This window comes from Actinia tenebrosa, unplaced genomic scaffold (assembly GCF_029948245.1).
Source record: "Actinia tenebrosa isolate PJP-AT-01 unplaced genomic scaffold, QUT_ActTen_1.0 PGA_scaffold5__44_contigs__length_20552954, whole genome shotgun sequence".
Taxonomy (NCBI): domain Eukaryota; kingdom Metazoa; phylum Cnidaria; class Anthozoa; order Actiniaria; family Actiniidae; genus Actinia; species Actinia tenebrosa.
Genome location: NW_028292582.1, coordinates 12,431,062 through 12,445,952, shown reverse-complemented (window position 1 = coordinate 12,445,952; position 14,891 = coordinate 12,431,062).

The window sequence follows — 14,891 nt, the reverse complement described above, 5'->3', positions numbered from 1 at the left end:
TGCCGACGTCAATGATAGCTTCAGACATTTGATTACGCATATGACCCAGACAGCCGGCGTTCAATATGTAAATAGAATCCTGTTTTGCTCTTTTCAAAGCAGATGTTTACTGAGCAAGCTTTCTTTGAAGCTCTTCTTTTGCCTCCTGGTAGATCTTTTTGCGAGATTCCTCGGAAAGATCTTTTACGACTGTTTTTTTATTCCTTATGTCCGACTTTAATTTCTCGTACTTTTCCTCTTCAGCTAAGATAAGCGAGAATTCTACGTCGTCTATCTTTCTGTCACGCAAAGCCTTTGAGACAAGGTCAGTGATAGTATTTACTTTAGCCCTTGACAGAGCTATTGTCGTGTCATGCTTGGATATTTTGCTTGACAACTGTTTCATAATACCCGTAGCAAAAGCCGAAATAATACCACAGGCTGCCCCAACGCCGGCCAAAGGAACTCCAACGATTATTCCCGGTCCAGTAAGCGAAGTAGCAACGCCGGAGCCCGTTAACACAACAGATATGGATCCTGAAGTTATCGCAATCTTATGTAGCGTACTCCGGGCTCTGACGTATTTCTTCCTAACTTTTTCGTAGTGTTTTGTTTGCCCTTCCAAGTAAGCCAGGATTAAATTTGCTTTGTTGAGCCTAAAGTTTTCAGCGTTTAATTCGTTAGGTTCCTTAGGAAGTTCAGGATAAAGTGGAGGTGCTGATGGTATAACATCCATTATATATACTAATGTACGACGCTTTTGGGAATGATATTGAGGAGCAGCCACATCACGACAACCGGGATTACTGGAATTGGAGAGCATTTAGGAAGATGTTTCCACATGCAGACCCCAGTAAGTTCGAAAGAAGACCCGATGGTATTTACTATAACGGCTCTAGGATGTACAGCAACGAGGATTTGAAGCCTACGCTGGTTAATCAAATAGACGATCAACTGAAGCATTCGCCAATGCATAAGCCAACGCCAGCGCCAACGCATGTTGAACCCAGTTGGTCAAAGGAATTATTGCTTGGTACCAGTACTTATCCGATACCCGCAGTTTCATTTGATAAACACCCAAGCTTGGACCTAACGCTGAACATGCGGATTTCTAACAAGCATTCCTTTCCGTTAAAGGTGCGAGATATCTTCAAAAACGTGCCCATTAATCATACCACCGCTAAGGAATCTCATGAATGGTTAAGCGGTCCTAACATGCGTTATTGGCCGCAGCAACTAAACTTTGCAGTTTGGTGTGCCACTAGCGGCTGTGGTGTAAGCGCAAGCTTGATGAAGAATTCAATATTTATGTTTCATTTTCACTTCACGGTTAGAAGAATACTGCATGAAATGGGTGTTATTGCGCTGCCGGGAGATGCCACGTTTTATCCAAGAGATAATAAATACAGCGTGCCGGCTTATGACAGACTTTGTAAGGAGTTTGACGTTGTAGGGAAGGATTTCCGATGCACTGCCGGCGCTAACAATGGTCTGGGGCATATTTGGGCTTATTGGGGGATTGGTGGACACGAGCTAAGTGATAAGGAAGTTCATGCGTTGAATCTACGATGGAACACTGGGTATCACAAAGAAACTCACGACAGTAGCACCTTCTTTGAACCAAACGCTAAGACCACTAAGGAAGTTAGAGACGGACCTTTGTTCAAAGACGAGGGCGGTAAGTATGCAGGGGCTAATCCACTGATTATCAAAATTACCAACGACGAGCAAACAAAGCAATATCTTAATTTCATACCCCCAGAAGGTAAAGGACTAACCAAAGCCGGCCTTGCCCGTTTGAACCGCAGCATAGAAGCTTACGTGTATTCCATCCTTGGAGCTCAGGTAAACACCCGATCGAGTATAGTGGGGAATACCGGCGCCGCAGAAGAGACGCGAGCCGAAGCTTTGATTCTATTCGAAAGTTCGATTTTGGAGGGCGACATTAGCAAGGGCGTACAGCGTTACCAACTAGCTATACAAAATTCTAAGGCCCGACTGGACTACGCAGTAGCCCCGGGTTGTTGGTTAATGCCTAGTAATTTATCTATAAATACTGGTTCTGTAGTAGGATACAACAACAAACTTCAACGAGCTACCAAGGACATGAAGTTTGGGGTGAACGACGTGAACTCTGACACTCTTAGAAGCATCCCCCATTTCGTGGAGAAGCCTAAGAAGGAGCACGTAGAAAAGCCCGCACCAAAGAACGTAAAGAAGAAGGTCCTACCTGCGATACCTGAGGAATATGACCATAACTTATTAAAAGCCGGTCTAGCAGCTGCAAGCATTGGTCTGAGCTATTATATATGGCGATGAACAACCCCTACGTAGCTGGAGTAGATTGTGTTTATACGACTTACACAGGCGAGAAAAAATACACTCAGAGCTCTTGGGTTGATGTCGCGGGGATGTCCGTAAATTTGAATTACTCAGGAAAGAAATTGATCCTTTGTAGTATTTGCATTGGTACAAGCAGTCACGCCAACGTCGGCTTTAGGTTCCTGGATGAGAATGGCGTACTGCAGCCTATGCGCGCGAAGACAAACAACAGGGAGCCTGTGCATTTTTCCACAGAGCCGCCAACGAATAGCGCTGAGAATCTATCGGTTTGGACTTTCCACATGGTGGCCGATTGCCATGGGAAGGTAAAGCTGCAAATACGCGTAGACGACACCGGAAGCGTTTGCATGAATAGCACGGAGGATCAAAGGAATAAGGATTATAACCACATGACCATAAGCACTTTGACGGTAATAAGTCTCTAGAAGGGAATTTATTCTCTGAAATATATGAATCCGCATCGAAAGGAAACCCATTATGCTCACTACTTAGAGGAAAAAATATATGCAGATCCCGGTTGGTTTGATACTGGGATATGGGTCGAAGTTGGGGGCATTGCGTTAATTGTTCTTACTATTGAGATTGCTACGGGGGTGGCCGCAAACGTAGGGTTTAGGTTGGTTGATGAGAATGATGAACCTTTATTTCCTTATAGAACTTCGACTAATAATAGGAGGGTTGCTCATTTCTCGGCGCAGCCATTTACATTTAGCGGTGAGGCACTTTATCCGACTACGTTTCATATGGTGGTCAATTGTAAGCATGCTAAGTTACAAATTTACCCCGATGGCGGCAGTAGCGATGGAACAAAAAATGGTAGGGCCACCATAAATGGCACAACGTCGATTTCTACTGGCATTGACGATGCAGCTTGGAGTCATAAGCCCATTAGCACCATGAGTGTGTTGCCGCTAGTTCCGCATTATCAAGGCGGTGCGAATACTATCTTTACTTATCCCCAGTCGAGGACGCCTCGGGCGCCCGACGACGATAAGCCACCAGTAATACACAAGGATAAGATCAACCCCTCATCTTCTTCAGGAGTACCACTCCAATAGCGACAACCAAGATCCAAATGTTGTTACCCACGAACTTCAACAGTTCGCCGCCGGCCCTAAGTGCCAAGGAAACAACCGAACCCAGCAGCCCAGGAAGACCGGCTGCCATCTTTTTTCCTAAGTCCGTTAGTCCATTGCCTAATTTCTTTACGCCCGCGCCTGTAGCCTTAAGCGCGGATAGGATAACTCCTACTACGGTGCTAATAGCGACCGCAAACGCCAGCGGAACGCCATACTTCAAAAGGGCTCTTTTTACCTTTTCCTTGGTGGTAAGCCCCAGCTCTTTTTCCAGGTTTTCCTTTTGCGCCTGTAATTCCGCAAGGCGTACCTGAAGGGTTTCTGATTCCCTTTGAGCTGTCTCCCTTTCCTCTTCGGGACGAGTCTGGTCGTTGATTATTTCCTGCTGCCGCTCTATTTGCCCCTCCAGGTCTTCGATGGCCTGATCTCTTTGCCGGATTTGTTCTTCCTTAGTGTTGATTTCAGCAGCTAACTGCCGCCGTTCCTCCAAAGAGCCGGTTATGGTGATATGTAGGTTTTTAGCTTCCTCTTTTGTCAGGTCTAACTCCTGTAAGGTGAGGTCGAAAGCCCTTTGGGCTTGGTCTCTATCGCGTAGGGCATTGTCTCTTTGTCCTCTAATTTCTATTATTCTTTGGGTTTTGTCATCGACTTCTCTCTTTTGAGCATCGAGAAGTAGTCGGTTTTGCCTCATGTATTCTGCCTCCCTTTCTTCCAACGTTTCTTGTAGCCCCTCGACGCGTTTTTCTAGCGCAACCCGTTCATTTAGGGTTTCCAACCTTTCTAACGCACTTCTGGTAGCCACTTGGAAGCCCCTTAATCTTGCCACGTTAACCTTGACCGAGCCATTTTCGTCAAAGAGGACTTGTGGTTTGGTCCAGCGGTCTTTGTCAGGAAATCTCAAGTCTTGGACGCTTATGAGGACTTTGTTTCCGCGTTCTGTGAGCCTTACGTCGTCGGCCTCGAAGTGGGAATAGCGCTGCGTTAGCTCTTGCGTTGCCCACTCTACGGTTTCCCGCGCGGTTGCTCCCTGCTCACCCATGTTTCGAAGTTCTATGTACTCGGGGGCGGACTTACCCGGGTTCTTTTCGTGCCACATGCGATTCAAGGAGGTCTTGAAGCTTTTCCACCTACTGCCGTACGTGTTTTCTAGGGCCATGTCGTAGATTAGGGGGTCGGTTTCCGCGCCTTTAGTCCATGCGTCGTATTCTTCGTCGTTAATGTCGACTTGACCTTCTTCGGTAAGGGGATCGAAATCCGTTCCTTCTACTTCCATTATATATGATAAGCTCAAAGTTAAACCCCAACGTATTACCTAAGCAGGTTGGCGGACTGAAAGCAGAACGCACCTTTCACCGGGTCACCTTTACCCCCAGCAGCGCCAAACCTGGGGAAACGCTGTACGTAGGCGTGCCCCGCCTAACGGATAACCTAGTCTTAGTTCCTGGCACCTTGGCTTTAAGGTTCGACCTAGCGGTACAGTCAAACCCCACAGATGAAAGGATTATCGTTAACAACCTTGGTCGCAACATCGTTTCAAAGATGCGAGTAAAGTTCGCCGGGGAATCCCTCTTAGACTTAAACAACTATGACCTGTACACCACCTACAAAGATCTGTGGCTGACTGCATTCGAAAGGGCACAAAAAATAGAGCAGGGTATCGGTAGCGCAATATTACGTAAGGTTAGGACTCCCACCAAGACACAACCTACCGATTCTGGCGACGCAACTGACGTGGCAGATGCAAAGGCCATCAAGACAGCCTATGGTACTAAATACGTAGTACCATTGGACTTTGAGGCTATTACCAGCCACGGGGTTTATTATCCTAGACAGTTGAGTGAGTTGCAGTTTGAAGTGACCTTAGCCAACATGGCTAACATCATTGGCGGGTTAAGCACTGCGTTGTCGGGAAGTATTCATCCATACGCCATTACCAACCTGGAATTGCAGTATGAAACCATACACTCCGAAGATCTAGCACGTAGCGCTGGCATGGAATACAGTGCTGGAAAGGCTTTCTTGTACGACCACGCGGTAATGTACAAAACCTTTAGTTTCCTGGATAAGACAGACGCGGTAATTACTCAGAGCATTAATTTACCACGTCGCAGTCTTACGGGGCTGATGTTGGTATTTATTAAGCCTTATGAAGCCGGTAAGCGCGACTCTGAAGCCTTTCATAACCCCGGCATCACCAACGTCGGGATTAGCATCAATGGAGTTCCAAATAAGGTGTATTCGCAGGGAATGAAGCCCTCAGACATCTACAGGGAAATAAAAAGAAAGTTTGGGGATCAAGTTACACCCGGTGAGTTCTTTACCAATAAGTATGCACTGTGGATTGACATGCGAACCACCAACGACGAGGATTTACATGGGCAGGGATTGCGTCTGGTAAATACCCAGGACGGTATTACCCTGGAAATCAAGCGTGACTTAAACGCTAGCGCAGGCGACTCAGACAAGATCAACGCATACATCTTCGTGGTGTCTGACGCCCAGTTGAGCGTAGAAATGAATCAGCTAAAGAGCGTTGCGTATTGATTCGCGCGCTGCGCTCCCTCATCCAAGAAAGGATAAAATATCCCTTGCGTATATAATGCTTCGCGTATTCGAAAACAACAACACCAAACTGCAATGCATAGTGCAAGGCGATAAACTTTATTTCAAAGCAAAGTCCGTGGCTGATGCCTTGGGTTACGTAAATTCCAGAAAAGCGGCGTCTGATCACGTCTCAGAGGAAAACAAGGTAACTTTGAGGTCTATAAAGGGTGTAAATCTGACTGACACCCTTAATGCGCAACCACATTCCGTTTACATCACTGAAATGGGTCTTTATGAGTTAATATTCGGATCTGAAAAGTTCGTAGCTAAGGAGTTCAGAAAATGGGTGTTAGGTGACGTTCTCCCTACCCTCAGGAAAACAGGTAAGTATGCAATGGACAAACGCTTTGACAGTCCTAACAAGTTGGTATTCAAAATAGAAAATGAATTTGACCTGCATAAGAAGGTCGTAAACTACATACGTCGATTCCACCCTATCCTACTGCTCGCACCAGGTCTTGGAGAACTACAGGACTCAGCTAGCAAAAGAATAGTATGTTGGCAGAAAGGGTATCAGGCGGGGCAACCCGACATCTTAGTCCTTAATGCACATAAAAAACATAATGGGTTATGCCTGGAGTTGAAGACGCCTAAGGGTAACGGCGTATTATCCTCAAAACAAGAGGCGTTACTCACACAATACGAGGCAAATGGTTACCTAACCATGGTGTGCAACGATTACGACCTTATATGTAGGGAGATCGACCATTACGCGGAAGGCATTCGTGTACCTTGTCCTTGGTGTGTTAAGGCTTTTAAGACGCAGGAGGCGTTAAGGACTCACCAAAGAATATTTCATAGATATAATGATAGTTGAACAGACACACTGGCGTGAATTAGTCCAAGGCATCACATACAAAATAAAAAATTACGTCGTTTTCGAAGACATCAGCCGTTTAAGGTTGGTCCTCGAATACGAAGGGAAAGAGTGTACCCTGTGGGCACCTGACTGTGTGCGGTATGTAATCCAAGGTGAAGAGTACACGCACATACGCAGCTATGGTAAGGTTAACGGGCGATGGAAGTTCGACGTTGAAAGGAAGGTAGATGCTAATCCTCTTTGTGATTAGAAGTCATCCTCATGGGCGGTTAAGTATTGGTCTGCTATGTCGGACCTCATTTTTTCTGTCATGTAATTAGTATGGTAATTAAGGCTCCTCCTGCGAACGCTGCGATGTAAGGTAACATCATATATTATTCATTTTTCCATGCTTTTCTTACAGCAAGGTAATGGTCTAAGGGCTTGGGTCCGTCGTACAGGCAACACCAAATATGTTGACCGCTACGTATACAGCCACATCGGTTGCAAATGCCGTCCCAGTGTTCCCTGTATTCCCATCTCACGCCCTCAACGTCGTCAAAGCATACGAAGGTCTGGTCTATTTCCTTCTTACGTCGCGTGAGCACCCGGGAGGTTTCGTGGGGACAACAACGTTCGGCTAAGTCTCCGTGGGTTTCACAGACGACATCTTCGAGGTGGTAACGACGACAGCGGTATTTATGCCAGTTCTCCTCGAAGTGAGGTTCATCGCAACGGAGACAACGGTCTTTGAGGCAGACTCTGTTCTCGCGGTGATATCGTAGGGCCTGTACAGTGGACAGTTCCTTACCGCAGTCGCCGCAAAGGGTACTTACGGTCTTCTGACAGACTTTCTTGGAAAGATGGTATTGCAGTCGCTGCTTACTGCTGAGAGATTTATTACATCGCATGCACTCCATTATATACACCTTATTTTTTTATTGTTATTTTGTTAAATGCTGCAAAGAGGTCTCAAGTAAGGATCTATCTTTTATTGTTATTTTGTTAAGCCCCCATTAAAAGATGAGGTATCATTCTTTCTCATTGTTGAAACCAGCAAAAAGATAATCATGTTAACCATTCTTCGATCGTGACGATTTAACAAAATAACAATAAAAGATAGGCCCTTACTTGAGACCTCTTTGCAGCATTTAACAAAATAACGATAAAAAAGAAAGACCTATGCTAATTCCTCTTGCTGGGGCTTAGTAAGATCTTCTTTGCGACCTCTTACTCTTCTCGAACGTCGTCTAAAGTCCTTTGTGCTTTAGTATCCGCGGGACACCAATGTCCAACGAAGTCTTCTTCAGAGAATACCTTATTACAGTGACGGCAGCTGTGTTTCTTACGAGGCGTCGGAGGGGTAACGATGATGCAGTCAGCAGGTAGTTCGCACGTAATGCAGTCCATATATCTATGGGGGATATCGAATGAAGTCCTTAATGGACTCCTTAGCCCAGCCCGCCATTGTCAAAAGCGCGCCAAACCGTTCTGCACGCTTCAGACCACACATTTCATCGTACAATTCCTGTACGCGCTCTTTTAACCGGTCTATCTCTTCCCTTTGCATTTCTATGGTGTCTCTTTTATCCTTTGCGTCGGCGGTAATCCTTCTTACTGCTTCCACTGGGTCCATTGTATATATAATGGATCCGAATCATATTCCCTGCAATGCTCTGATAGTAGGACCCACCGGCTGCGGAAAGACCCAGTTCGTGGTAGAGCAGCTATTAGGACCCTTTAGATACCGCTTTGACTACATAGTGCTGCTTTGTCCCACCTACGTGAATAACCGCACCTGGGAAGGCATAGGAGTGAAAGATGACGACTTCTTCGTAGATATCTTAGATCCTAACGAGTTATCCAGCCATTTGAAGTTCTGGCACAAGCAATTCCCTAAAGATACACAGACGCTCCTCATATTGGATGACATTGCCTGTGGGGACGACGTAAAAAGGCGCACCTCCGAATTAGTGAAGCTCGCCTTTAGCGGCAGACATGACAACATTAGCGTTTGGTTGCTTTCCCAGCAGCTTACCAGCGTCTCTAAGCCCTTCAGGGAAAACATAGGCTCCCTGGTCGTATTTTATACTCCGAGCCGGAGTGACCTGGAAACCATCTTAAGCGACTACGGTGGTGAGATATCCAAGGAACAGTTGCATGAATACATGCGGCACCTAAAAACGCACCAACATTCCAAGATGATCTTCTCTTTGAGGTTTCCGTATTCCATTAACATATATGGAGATTGAGCAGCTCTTAGATGAAGTCCCCACTCAGTTAGATGAAAGTAACCTCAAGGAACAACTTAACATTCTTGTGTCTTCTGGGAAGTGTAAAGAAATGATAGGTAAGGAACTTACCCATGAGCAAGTTAATAAGCTGTCGGAAGAGGAGGTTAAGAAGTTCCATAAGAGGTATGAGGCTGCCCTTGCAAGTAAGACCACGGACGCCGTAGCAGACTCCGCTATCCGACTTGCCACTAAATTGCTTGGACTTGCACTGCCCATAGACGACGTGGAGCAACTACAGAAGGACATAAGAGATGACTATGTCATATCCCAAGAACTTAAGATAACCTGTGGGTGGTTGTCTTTGAAGTGCGGTAAGTTAATGGCAGTCGCCTCTGCGGCACTTCACGTAGCTCAGCATGTCGACTTGAAGGAGGTACTAGGTTCCTTCGGAACATCTTGGAAGGACTTCAAGAAGGACAGAGACGTTGAAAAGGTCTTCCAGGCAGCACTTACTGAGGTACCTGATCAAGTCGCCTCAAGTACCTAGTCAAGTCGTTGTCAAGTCACCTCAAGTACTTAGTCAAGTCGTCCTTAAGTCATTCTCAAGTACTTAGTCAAGTCGTTGTCAAGTCATTGCCAAGTCATTGTCAAGTCGTCATCAAGTTACTTGTCAAGTCCTTCAAGTCCCTTAATATAAGATGAGTGACACCGAAGAACAACCAGAAAAGGCTCCCGTAGAAGATACCAAGATTACCAAGGCTAAATCTCCGGGCAGAGTCGCTGCCGGAAAGAAGCTCGCGGAGATGAATAAAAAGAACAAAGCAAAGAAGGAGGAAAAGGTGGAGGAAAGAGAAGAGGAATCCTTTATTAATCCGGGATACGTCATTGGCGCGTTAGGAGTCGCTATAGCAGCAGGCAGCCTTTACTTACAATGGCGGGCAACGAAAAAGGTAGAACCACCAACGTATCACGCACCTGTGGAGGTTAGAAAAAGTAAGATCCCTGAAATGGAGTAGATTTATCACCACGTACCGTGGCGACCCAGATTTTCCTTCTCGCTTTGTAATATAATGTCGACCGCGTTGTTGAAAACTGTTGAAGAGGCAGCTATCATTACTTCCATCGTTGCGGGTATTGGTTGGGTAGGTAAGAAAGTGCTCAAAGAAGACTTTACTGAAGACCCAAGCAAGAGCTTCGCTAACTTTGCTAAGATGACCGCTGCCGTAGGCGGGGCTATCATGGTAAAGGATTACCTACGGAAGGAAAAGTACCTGCCTAACATATAATGGTTAGCTTAGTCGCAGGTGGAGTCATTGCAGCTTTAGCATTTACAGGGGCTAATTATGGTGGTCAATATTTGGATAGATTAGTTAGAGGCGACAAAAGCGGTGCCGCCGAAAGAAAGAGACACGACTTAGCGCTGGAGAAATATCAAAGGGATGTGGCGGCTTGGAATGAAAAAAGACAAGCTTACAGGGATTGGTTGGATAAGAACTACCAAGACAAAATGCAGGCAGACAAGAACTTCGAAAACACAGACTACGCCTTCAAACTTTATGCGCAAGCACACCCCGACTTTAGAATGAAAAAGCCTCAGTTCAAGAATTACTACCAGCCTTCTAAGAAACAAAAAGACAATGAATTGGTCTTTGTAGGAGTCGCAGGGCTGGCCGGAGGCGTGGCTTTGGCGTATCTAATATAATGATCGTCTTTTTGGAAAGCGACAAGAATGACTTTACCACGTATTTGAATCCTCCCATCAAAGCCTGTAAGGTTCGGTTGGTTAGTTGCTCTTTGTATAATTCTTGGTATAATTTAATTAATGGCTTTGTCATCGGAACTTCCGGCACCAAACCAAAAATACCAGATTCCCATTACACCCCCATAACACTGGCTAAGGAGCTAGCAAAGCATGGATATACTCTTACCACAGGATTGCCCCATGAAATGACATTCAAGAAAAATAATGGGAGCGCCAATCTAAAGGACAGTTCATTGGTAGAACTCCTGGGCCTTACTAGTACCACGATAAATAGCGGCAGTACATATGATGTGAAATGGAAAGTCGCATCCTCTTATGAAGTCTATTGCGACTTGGTCCATAGTTACAACAATGGAGAAAAGTCTTCTCTTATGTCCAAGTTTCTGCCCCAAGGTAATCCATTTGACCCAGTAGAATACACTCCCGTTTCTTTGAGCTATGACTTGTCTAATTTGGTAGAAAGCATAAACATCACCATTAAAGTGGACGGAAAGACGGTGGATTTTAACGGACGTAAGATCAATCTTGTTTTGGAATTCATATAATGGGCCGCGTAGAGGACAAACTTAAAAGGATTTACTATGGGCCGGAAGGCTATTGGAGAGGAGCGTCAGCTATCAAGAAACTCGCGACCGCGGCCAGGGTATCAGACGAAACGGCTAAGAACTGGTTGAAAAAACAAACCCTCTGGCAGGTTTATCTTCCCGTGCCTAAGTACATTCCCAGGCCCAGCTTCACCGTAAATACCCCCAATGAAGTTCATCAGGCGGATTTGCTTTTCTTGCCGCACGATAAGGTGAGAAAGAAGACCTATAGGTACGCTTTGACCGTAGTTGATATCGCAAGCAGATATAAGGACGCCGAACCTATAACCAGCAAGGATTCTGGGGAAGTCGCAGAAGCCCTAGGTAGGGTTTATAAGCGCGTCTTGAAATGGCCTAAGCTGCTGCAAGTGGATGCGGGGACGGAGTTTATGGGCGTGGTTACCAAGACCCTGAAAGACCACGACACTAAAATTAGAAGAGCTAAAGCAGAGTACCACAGGGGTCAAAGCATTGTCGAAAGATTCAATAAGACCCTGGCCGAGCGTCTCTTTGGATACCAGTATTGGAAAGAGCTGGAAGATCCCTCCAAACGCAATAGGGAATGGACTCAGAGGCTCCCCCAGGTCGTCGCAGCTTCGAACAACGAGGCGGCCAGGGCTACGGGAATGAAACCCAGGGATGCCATAAAAAAGAAACACGTGGAACACAAGTCCTTCATCAGAAGTTCGAGGGCGGTCTTCCCCCATGAAAAGAAATTAGGTAATGTCACGGTTCGATATCTCTATGAGCCGGGTGAATTAGAAGGAGGATCCAAAAGAGCTACGGATCCTAATTGGTCTTTGGAAACTTACCAGATCCGAAGTGCGATAGCTAAGAAGGGTCAGCCCATCTTGTATTATCTTCATGATGGTCCCACGCGTGGGTTCGTCAAAGAAGAACTGCTTATCGTGTGATGTCCGAATGCTATCGTATGCACTCCGTCATCACACATCCATCGCTTACCGTCAAATGCAGACAGTGACACCTTCTCCTGCGTGACGTTATGTATCTGATGACCATAGCTGCGCAGGCTGTTCATCTTATGCCGCTGTTCCTTGCGTGTTCGTAATACGTTGAGGTAGGACTCGTGCGTAATGTCCTTCTTAACCACATACTTTTTTACGCCTTTAGCTTTCTTTTCTACGCCGTCTAACTTTAGCACGCTGTACATCTTTGGTTTCAGACCCACGTATTCCACGATGGGTTTTCCTAACATTTCGTCTTTCATCTTCCCAATTACCTTCTTATTCTTCGCAGAGTAAAGGAAGTGCTCCTTCGGGTAACCGCTGGTGTCGTACTCGTCTATGTCGGGGAGGCAGTCTTTGTAAACGTCTTCCGTTTGCACTTCTAGAATTAGGGAGTCGGTGTCTGTGTACAGGAGGCGACAGCGGTCTCCGTACTTTGGCTTAAGCTTATCGTAGTAGAACTCGTACATAAGCAGCTTCGATAGATCCAGCACCGTAAAGCCTGTGTAAACGGGCTTGTTTAGTAAGAGGTTTGCCTTTTTCATGTGAATCACGTAGAAGTTCAGCATTTCTACGTATCTAACGAAGCCTGGCTGTGACACGTATGCTTCTGCTTCCTCTTTGGTGCTGACTATTTTTACGCTTACGCGCTTGCGGATGTTCTCCATTGTCTTTCCGAACACGCTGTTGTTCATCAGTTTGAAGAGATTTTTCTCGAAGTCATTTTTCGCTGCGGTACGCTTTTGCGTGTTAAAGTCAATGTAGGGGCGCATCCAGGGTTCCTGCGTGAATTTTAGGACTCTGTGGATCTTCTCTACGCGCATTCCGTGTCGCACGTAGAACTGCAGGTTGCGGTAATGTACCACATACTTCTTCTTATCCATCAGGTTCATAGTTAGTTTCCTGTACGGTTTGTAACCAGGGCACATTTGCTTTTGCAGCGGACTTAGCTGCTTAAATGGTATCTCTATCGCTTCTGGTGCTAAGGGGAACTCATTGTGTTCGTCGTGCAGGCGCTCTGGGTACTCCAGATCCACTTCTAAGACGTAACCCTTGTCTTCCTCCTTTCCTACCTGCATGTAGAAGTCTATCGGCTTCACTGGATCCCATTCGAAGTCTCTCACAGGTAGGTACTGTGACATTGCCCAACCATAAAGGTTATTCGCATCCAGGTAGTAAATGTATGTGGTTGGTTTCTCTGGGTCGTGCTCTACTAAGGGGTTGTTTGCGCGGGCGTAACGTCGGCTGGGTCCGCATACGCCGCCACGAATACCGTCTTCCATAAACCGATACATGTCGTACTCCGTTAGGAGATCCAACTGCGCATTTGTCTTCTTTAACAAAGCACTCCAGCTGAGCCCAGGAGCCGTGTAGAAATTAGCGGGATCCAATCCGTAATATTCCATAGCCATCTTTCTGAAGCTTTGGAAAACATCTGCAAGCAGCACTACGTCAGACCTTAGGTAGATGTCGTGGTAGTCCCCCATGTTCTCACAGGAGTACTTTTCCCACACGTCTAACGCATGCTGGTACTCCTCATCCTTTATACCGGACTCGTTTAGGGTGCTGTAGAAGCGATCTTTGGGTGGTAGGGGTTCTTTGAATCGATCCCAGGAGTCCATGTATTCGTATGGGTAGACTCCTTTCCTTTCCGCGCCGTATTGACTGGAAATGGGAAAGTTGGTGTTATACTTTACGAGGTTTGCTAAGGAGTCCGCCATAAACTGCTGCGAATCTAAGAACTTTAGCTTACCCACAGTTACGGACATGTAGCGCTCTTTGTTGTTGGGTATGCATTTGACGTCGGAGCCGTCTGTTCCTTGTAGTAGCAAATGGGAGTCGTAACCGCGGAGGTTGTGAAAGAACACCGGAATCTCCATGTCTGGATTTACTTTGAAGTTTATATTGCATTTCCAATGAGCCGCTCCTCTGTATTTACCCGTGATGTGGCAGTGATCCCTAACCTTATCCACATAGAAATCCTCAACAAATGCTTTGTGACAGTGAATGCAGTGCGTGGAGGGCTTTCCCGGCTTCTCACCTTTCTTAGCATACTTCCCGCATTTAAAATGAGCTTCTCCTAGATACTTTCCATCTTCATCCCACGCTTTCTTGGCTCGTCTTCCAAACTGAAGAAGCGTATGTTGGCAAATGTAGCATTTTTTTGCCTTGTTAAAAGCCTCCTGGTTCTCTTTGGTAAATTCCATCTTCTTTGGACATCTTAATTGTTCTCTAATCTCTCCCTCCTCTTCTCGCAATGCTTCTAGAAACTCATTAGCTGCGTTCTTACCTCGGTAAATCACAGGAGGGTTTGCTTTACCGTCTGATCTGACTACTATGTAACCAAAGGAGCAGATCTCGTGTAATCCTACCTTATTCGTGGCGCCACGTTTCTGCTCTTCCTTAGTTATCAACGCTTCGAAGTCTGCATATATCACGTAAGGCACTTGCATCTGCTTTTGATGGTCTGCGTATGAAAGCTCTTTGTTGGTGGGCATCTGGATCCGTTGCGCCACTTCTTCGACTCCGCGGCAGATCTCATCGT